This window comes from Salvelinus namaycush, chromosome 4 (assembly GCF_016432855.1).
Source record: "Salvelinus namaycush isolate Seneca chromosome 4, SaNama_1.0, whole genome shotgun sequence".
Lineage (NCBI taxonomy): Eukaryota > Metazoa > Chordata > Actinopteri > Salmoniformes > Salmonidae > Salvelinus > Salvelinus namaycush.
Genome location: NC_052310.1, coordinates 77246452 through 77255499, shown reverse-complemented (window position 1 = coordinate 77255499; position 9048 = coordinate 77246452).

Below are 9048 nucleotides of genomic sequence, written 5' to 3'. Positions count from 1 at the left end.
GCATGCTAGGGCGTTGTGGTAGGGGATAGAGGAAAGGCTTAACCAGCATGCTAGGGCGTTGTGGTAGGGGATAGAGGAAAGGCTTAACCAACATGCTAGGGCGTTGTGGTAGGGGATAGAGGAAAGGCTTAACCAGCATGCTAGGGCGTTGTGGTAGGGGATAGAGGAAAGGCTTAACCAGCATGCTAGGGCGTTGTGGTAGGGGATAGAGGAAAGGCGTAACCAGCATGCTAGGGCGTTGTGGTAGGGGATAGAGGAAAGGCTTAACCAACATGCTAGGGCGTTGTGGTAGGGGATAGAGGAAAGGCGTAACCAGGTTGCTAGTGCGTTATGGTAGGGGATAGAGGAAAGGCTTAACCAGCATGCTAGGGCGTTGTGGTAGGGGATAGAGGAAAGGCTTAACCAGCATGCTAGGGCGTTGTGGTAGGGGATAGAGGAAAGGCGTAACCAGCATGCTAGGGCGTTGTGGTAGGGGATAGGTCCTGGGAAATGTTCTTGTCACTTACAACCTCATGCTAATCGCATTAGCCTACGTTAGCTTGGAATCTTACAAACAAATGGTGAATAGTGAAGTTACAGCGTGAGATGTTGAATAGTGAAGTTACAGCGTGAGATGTTGAATAGTGAAGTTACAGCGTGAGATGTTGAATAGTGAAGTTACAGCGTGAGATGTTGAATAGTGAAGTTACAGCGTGAGATGTTGAATAGTGAAGTTACAGCGTGAGATGTTGAATAGTGAAGTTACAGCGTGAGATGTTGAATAGTGAAGTTACAGCGTGAGATGTTGAATAGTGAAGTTACAGCGTGAGATGTTGAATAGTGAAGTTACAGCGTGAGATGTTGAATAGTGAAGTTACAGCGTGAGACGTTGAATAGTGAAGTTACAGCGTGAGACGTTGAATAGTGAAGTTACAGCGTGAGACGTTGAATAGTGAAGTTACAGCGTGAGACGTTGAATAGTGAACTTACAGCGTGAGACGTTGAATAGTGAAGTTACAGCGTGAGACGTTGAATAGTGAAGTTACAGCGTGAGACGTTGAATAGTGAAGTTACAGCGTGAGACGTTGAATAGTGAAGTTACAGCGTGAGATGTTGAATAGTGAAGTTACAGCGTGAGACGTTGAATAGTGAAGTTACAGCGTGAGACGTTGAATAGTGAAGTTACAGCGTGAGACGTTGAATAGTGAAGTTACAGCGTGAGAAGTTGAATAGTGAAGTTACAGCGTGAGACGTTGAATAGTGAAGTTACAGCGTGAGACGTTGAATAGTGAAGTTACAGCGTGAGACGTTGAATAGTGAAGTTACAGCGTGAGACGTTGAATAGTGAAGTTACAGCGTGAGATGTTGAATAGTGAAGTTACAGCGTGAGATGTTGAATAGTGAAGTTACAGCGTGAGATGTTGAATAGTGAAGTTACAGCGTGAGATGTTGAATAGTGAAGTTACAGCGTGAGATGTTGAATAGTGAAGTTACAGCGTGAGATGTTGAATAGTGAAGTTACAGCGTGAGATGTTGTTGGCACCCCTTTAGCCCTCTATATCCTTCCCTAGTTTTTAATTAAGAAAGAAAATGATTAAAGCTACAATTTACCTCCGCCCCAAGGAGCCTTTACTGGGGTGAAAGCAAGCAGATGGTGACAGGGCCACATGAGGCAGAGAGAGATATACAACGACGTTTGCATTTCATGAGCCTTAATTGCGTCTGTTGTCCCCTAACTCACCCTATGCCCCCTGCCCTACCAGCCTGGCGAAGTTATGCCTGTCACACACACACACACAAATTAAACAATATTATCTCCCCATAGACCCTAAGTGAAAGGGCGCAGCAAGGTAATAATGATATTGGGCGTGGTAACATGGAAAGGGCGTTGGGGGCGGTTGGGGTACAATGAATGGAAAAAAAGTGCTTATTTCAATGTCTTTTCTTTGACCCCATGAATGAGACAAGGATACCAACTGAGGCCCTATAGGGAGTGTTGTTGGACAAGTGTTGACAAAATATTGCCAATCAACAACATGAGTAATAATCATCAATGACCTCAGTGTATTGATTTGCTTTAAAAGTCTATTTGTTAATGTTCAGAAATGATGGCCGTTCAAGAGTAGGCTATTAGAAAGATGAACAAGATCATAGACATCGTCGAGGGGACTGGGAAAGTACAATCGCTGAACAGAGCAAAAGGTACTGAATTAAGCTGATTGAAGCCAAGAACCAGCATTTTTTAGCAGTTTAGCAGAGAGTATAATTCCAATGATTTCAACAGAACAATATGCTTCATCTGAAGAGTATATCTGATTTGGCCGAGCCCTAACAAAATGTTAGTTTATTATGAAATTATTAATCTGTCTGATGTCTGTCTCGTCCGTCTTAATACACATCCATAGTAATGTATCCTGAGGCTTGATTGATGGAAGGCCTGGGGATCGGGTGGATGTGTGTCTGTAAATGTGTGAGTGAGTGTTGGGGGTTCACTCAATAAAATCAACCCCAGATTGTGGAGGGGGGTAGGGGTGGCAGATCAGATTAGAGATCAATCACTCCCAGAGTGAGAAAGACATCGGTGATGCTTGGGGTCCCCATGTTGCTTTAATCCAGACCCCCCCCCCCCCCCCCCCGCCCCCCTTTACCTCTCTTGTTCTTGTGTTGTCCTCTATTCTTGTTCTACAGAATCCTTCACCACTGATCCAGTAGGCCTTATTCAGATGAAAAAAAAATAAGGTTTCCTCATTTAGGTCTTTAACACCACAAGAAACGCTCTAAGGAACCTCTCAACAAAGGGTTAGGCTAAGGGCAATATGAAACATGTCCCAAATGTTGCCAAGTGTTGCATAGCATTTGTCTTGTCACCACAGGCCTGACTGTCCTGACTCTACTCAATAATGATGTGTTGTGCCATAAAACTTCCACATAGCCTCATAGTTGGACAATAGAGGAGGATCATTCATTACTTTGACTGAAGGGTATAGGGATCAGAAACACAGACAAAACATGGAACACATTACTGTCCTTTAGCAAGAAAGACATCACAGCTACACCACACACACACACACACACACACACACACACACACACACACACACACACACACACACACACACACACACACACACACACACACACACACACACACACACACACACACACACACTGCATGTAAATGACTGTGGGGTTCCTTCCCTCCTCGCAAACAAGCTGGGATGTATGTAAAGACTAATGATCAGCTAATGGCCCCTCACACAGTTCAATAAGACAAAATGATCACTCAGTGAAGCTCTGAGAAGATATGTAGATGTAGACCCTCCATCCCCCCCACCACGCACTTCCTCATCTTCTGTCTGTCTCCTTGTGATCAAAATTAATTTGACTGAGGTGGATTTCTGGGGCCGTATGCATCAAGCATCTCAGAGTAGGAGTGCTGAGCTAGGATCAGTTTAGCCTGAGCTAGGATCAGCCACTTTAAGCCTCTTTATGAATACAGGCCCTGATAGACAAGCATCCGTCTGTCATACTCAGATCTCACCACATGGCTACAGTGTTAGCTAGTAAACTTTCAGCTAGTGCGCAATGCTACTTGGCAGAATTTAGCATATGTCATGACATCATATATCCACAAGATGGGGGCAGCTCCCAGGTAATTAGAATGCCTGTGGGCTGCTAGCTCACACCTAGAGACCACAGTACATTTGAAGTAGATTTCCAGCATAGAATTGACTTTGGAATAAAACCATCCAGAAGTGCACTTATTAGACTGGGTTTGTACTAGAAGTCAGTCTGACTCATTAGATTGAGTTTGAACTATAGGTCAGTCTGACTTATTAGACTGGGTTTGTACTAGAGGTCAGTCTGACTTGTTAGACTGGGTTTGTACTAGATGTCAGGCTGACTCATAATTGCAGGTATAATGAGCATTGTTTGGTGAGTCATTCTAATGGCTCAGACTGACCTTTAGTGAAACCCAGTCTAATGAGTCAGACTTACCTACAGTACAAACCCAGTTTAATGAGTCTACTTCTGCTTTTAGCTATAAGATTATAAGAAATCTAAGAAGAGAGAGAGAGAGAGAGGGAGGGAGAGGGAGAGAGAAATGTTTTAATATTTCACAATCTGTGCAGAAATTACACTAAATTGCCAATTCAGCTGATTACAAGCCACTAAAACATGGTAAGGGTTAGTGCTCAAAGATGCGCTCAGATGTGAATGTCTCAGAGATATGTGGACTGATACGGTCCCTGTCTGAGCCATTAGACTGAACTCAGTAATACTTCAACAGGTATTGTATGTACTGATGTCTGGCTTGATGCCAGGGCTGACCAGACAGATTCACACCAGTAAGCTGTTGTTAGAATGCCAGTTGTTAACCACCACACTCAACACAATAGAGATACTATGTGGACGGACTGTGGCACGGTTGTTTTGATCGAAGCAGCGAGCACAGATCCCCTGGCATGGCCAAGCGTCCGGGACAACACTGTTGACACTACATATCCTGCCCGTTGCCATGGAGAAGTAGACCCACCATTCCCTTCATTTGTCCTCCCTGGTTTTCCTGCTGTCAGTGTACGGGTCCGGTCTGGGTGAAAGGCATCCTCTCCTCCACCCACCCTCTTTTAAAGGCTTTGACCCCAGCAGGGTGGAGTGGGTCAGCTTCCTTCCCCATTTAGGGAGGGATGGAGGATGGTGGGAGGAGGTACATGGCTGTATCGGGGAGCAATAGCAGCTTAGGGAGGGTGGTGGTGGTGTTGTACCAGGGGCCTCACAGTGTTTACAGAAAAAAAAAGGCATGTCGCCTGGCCCCGGCCTGCACATTCCTTCCCTCTCCTTCATTCATAGCCCTGAGAGGAGAGGTGGGCTGGAGATAGACTGTAAAACCCAAAACCCAGAGAGAGAAAGGAGGAAATGGACCATACCTTGCCACTTCATTGTCTGATCCTCCTTTTCCTCTAGTTAATTTCAGCAGTTGTGTGTGTGTGTGTGTGTGTGTGTGTGTGTGTGTGTGTGTGTGTGTGTGTGTGTGTGTGTGTGTGTGTGTGTGTGTGTGTGTGTGTGTGTGTGTGTGTGTGTGTGTGTGTGTGTGTGTGTGTGTGTGTGTGTGTGTGACTTCCCTAAGGAAGGGCTTTGGCAGAGGCTCCAGGCCTGAAAGACTGAAGACTTTAAGGACTCTCCCCATCCCAGCAGGGGCAGTTAGGTCCCACTCTATCAATCAGTTCATCCTGTCCCATGGTCCACATCCAATGTCCCAATGCTGGAAAATGATACCGACAGACTGACAGACAGATACACACACACACATTATCCGATGCCTTAGCCTCTCTGGTTAATCAAACACACGTGTGACCTGACTCCAACATTCCAGAATGCGGCCTGGGCTTTGGGTCCTCATCGCTCTGCAGACAGAGTTCCCATGAGACGCAACGTTCTAGAGGGGAGGAGTGTTTGGGTTCACTCAAACAGTCATTTCATCTAAGGGGTGGATTGTCATCATGGGTGGTTGATGTTTCACTTCGTCGGTTTTCTTTCTCTCCCCACCAATTCGATATGCGTTACCTTGTTCAGTATGTCTGCGTTGGAGAAGTGGTTGTGTCAGCTTTACCTCGTTACAAGGAGTACAGTGTACAACAGCACATAGAAAACCCATTGATGACACTGTTAAGTAATGCACAATTTTAAGTGGGTTTGTATGTGGGATTTAAATAGATGATTTAATTATTATGTATTTCTAAAGACAGACAGGAAGAGGAAGTATACAACTATATAGCTGTTTCCCTGATCCCTTCAGCCCCAAGTGAGTTCTGTTCATCAAGCATCTCCTGGCCTCTCCTGTTTACCTAGCCTCTCCATCTGTTTACCTAGGCTCTCGTGACCTCTCCTTTTGTTTCCATAGGCTCTCCTGGCCTTTCCTTCTATTTACCTAGGCTCTCCTGGCCTCTCCTTCTGTTCATCTATCCTTTCCTGGCCTCTCCTTCTGTTTACCTAGCCTCTCCTGGCCTCTCCTTACTTTGCATAATAAACTTCCCATCACAGGCTGCGTTGGATCCTTAGCCTTTGTAAACATTGTGGGTTTAATCCTTAACCGCTATCATTTATTCTGCCAACCAGCAGGCCCCTGGTGACTGACAGCAGTCACAGCCACTGGGGGATTAATGAGCCGTTTAGCCAGCCATTTGCAAACACTGGAACACTGGGCTGGCCAGCCTCCAGGGTCACCCACCAACAGTGGCTGCCAGGAAGGGTCTAGTTGTTTGGTACAATCACCATGGCAACATAGACTTGAACAGGGTGGCTTAGTGGAATCGAAGGCTTGCGCTGGGGTAGAAGTTTGACCAGTAGATAAGGCATTGACAGGACGTCTGTCTGCACAGAGAGAAGCATTTGAATGAACTTCATTGACAGTTTATGTGATGGGTAGGAAGATTTTCTCGAAGGAGCTGCGGGACCAGATAGGACACCACGTATTTTACAGTCTGACCATATCAGATGCAAAGCTAGCCCAGACACACTGTCTCAGGAAAGGTGAGCGCTCAACTGTTGGCTCAGACTGGGTGTGTAAGAGAGAGATTCCACAAATCAGTTGCATATTCCATTGACAAACTGTTGTGATATTTCTGTTGTTTCTGTTGTAAAGGTATTGGTAGCTCTATAGTGTAGAGTAGCTAAACTATCTCAGGCTATCGCTCGCTGACAGGTCAAACTACTCCAGGCTATCCCTCACTGACAGGTCAAACTACTCCAGCCTATCCCTCGCTCGCTGACAGGTCAAACTTCTCCAGGCTATCCCTCACAGACAGGTCAAACTACTCCAGCCTATCCCTCGCTCACTGACAGGTCAAACTACTCTGGGCTAGCCCTCTATGACAAGTCAAACCACTCTAGGTTATCCCTCACTCGCTGACAGGTCAAACTACTCCAGGCTGTCCCTCGCTCGCTGACAGGTCAAACTACTCCAGGCTATCCCTCGCTCGCTGACAGATCAAACTACACTAGGCTAGCCCTCGCTCGCTGACTGGTCAAACTATTCTGTGCTATCCCTCGCTCGCTGACAGGTCAAACTATTCTGTGCTATCCCTCGCTCGCTGACGGGTCAAACTACTTCAGGCTATCCCTCACTGACAGGTCAAACTACTCCAGGCTATCCCTCACTGACAGGTCAAACTACTCCAGGCTATCCCTCACTGACAGGTCAAACTACTCCAGGCTATCCCTCACTGACAGGTCAAACTACTCCAGGCTATCCCTCGCTCACTGAAAGGTCAAACTACTCCAGGCAATCCCTCACTGACAGGTCAAACTACTCCAGGCTATCCCTCGCTCACTGACAGGTCAAACTACTCTAGGCTATCCCTAACTGAAAGGTCAAACTACTCCAGGCTATCCCTCGCTCACTGACAGGTCAAACTACTCCAGGCTATCCCTCACTGACAGGTCAAACTACTCCAGGCTATCCCTCACTGACAGGTCAAACTAATCCAGACTATCCCTCGCTCACTGACCAGTTAAACCGATCCAGGCTATCCCTCCCTCGCTGACAGGTCAAACTACTCCAGGCTATCCCTCACTGACAGGTCAAACTACTCCAGGCTATCCCTCGCTCACTGACAGGTCAAACTACTCCAGGCTATCCCTCAATCGCTGACAGGTCAAACTACTCCAGACTATCCTTCGCTGACCGGTCAAAACACTCCAGGCTATCTCTCGCTGACAGGTCAAACTACTCCAGGTTATCCCTCGCTGACAGGTCAAACTACTCCAGGTTATCCCTCGCTGACAGGTAAAACTACTCCAGGCTATCCCTCGCTGACAGGTCAAACTACTCCAGGCTATCCTTCCCTCACTGACAGGTCAAATTACTCCAGGCTATCCCTCGCTGACAGGTCAAACCACTCCAGGCTATCCCTCGCTGACAGGTCAAACTACTCCAGGCTATCCATCGCTGACAGGTCAAATTACTCAAGGCTATCCCTCACTCGCTGACAGGTCAAACAACTCCAGGCTATCCCTCCCTCGCTGACAGGTCAAACTTGTACGAGTGCAGTAGTGGGAGGTCCGGAATGTCCAAAGGAATGATGCTGGATTTAGTTATCACAACAGAAAACTAAAAAGGGTGTGATGACCCACCTCAATCATCTAGTGCACAATTCCAGAAATCTTTCTTTCTCTAGTCAGAGGAGGAAGAGTGCTGCAGAGCGACCACACACAGACCAACCTCACAGCTCCACTTGATGGTGAGGGCAGGGGTTTATATAGTATACCATTACCCTTCAATTCAACAGGGAATGTTTCTGAAAACTACTATTTTAATGTTCCAGTTCTTGGCTCTAGTAACAAGAGTGGAAGTTTTTCATTTTTTAAAGTTGTTACAAAGTGGGAATGTTTTTAATTAGGCATTAAAACTTCTGATACCTCAAGAATTGCATTGCTAACCCTAAACCTAACCCTAATTTTAAGCCTAACCCTAACCTTAACCCTAGAACTAGCCCTAGCGCCTAACACTAAACCTAATTCTAACCCTAACACTAATTTTAACCTTAACCCTAAACCCCCAAGCATTTGACCTTGTGGGGACTAACAAAAATGTTTTGTTCATTTACTATTATTTTGGGGATTTCTGGTCCCCACAAGTATAGTTAAATACGTTCACACACACACACACACACCACCCTGGACTCAGGGGTAACATAGTAAACATATATATGTGACACTCAAATTAGTATGATATGTTAAGTTTTGTATGGTATATATTAATTTGTTGATGTCCATAATCCATTTCGTATTGATATGTTATGAATGACAATTCATATGATATGTTACGAGTTACAAATCGTACAATATGTTACAAATTTGCAATACGTATTAAATATTCTGAATTCCAATTTGTTGTGGCTAACGTTAGCTAGGTGGTTAAGGTAAGGGTTAAGGTTAGGGTTTGGATTTAAGGTTTGGATCAGGAGTTAGGGTTAGTGTTTGCAAAGTAGTTGCTAATTAAATAAAATGCTACAGTTGTCTGTGATGAGCAACCTTTGGGTTGCTAGACATTCACATTATTGGCCTACC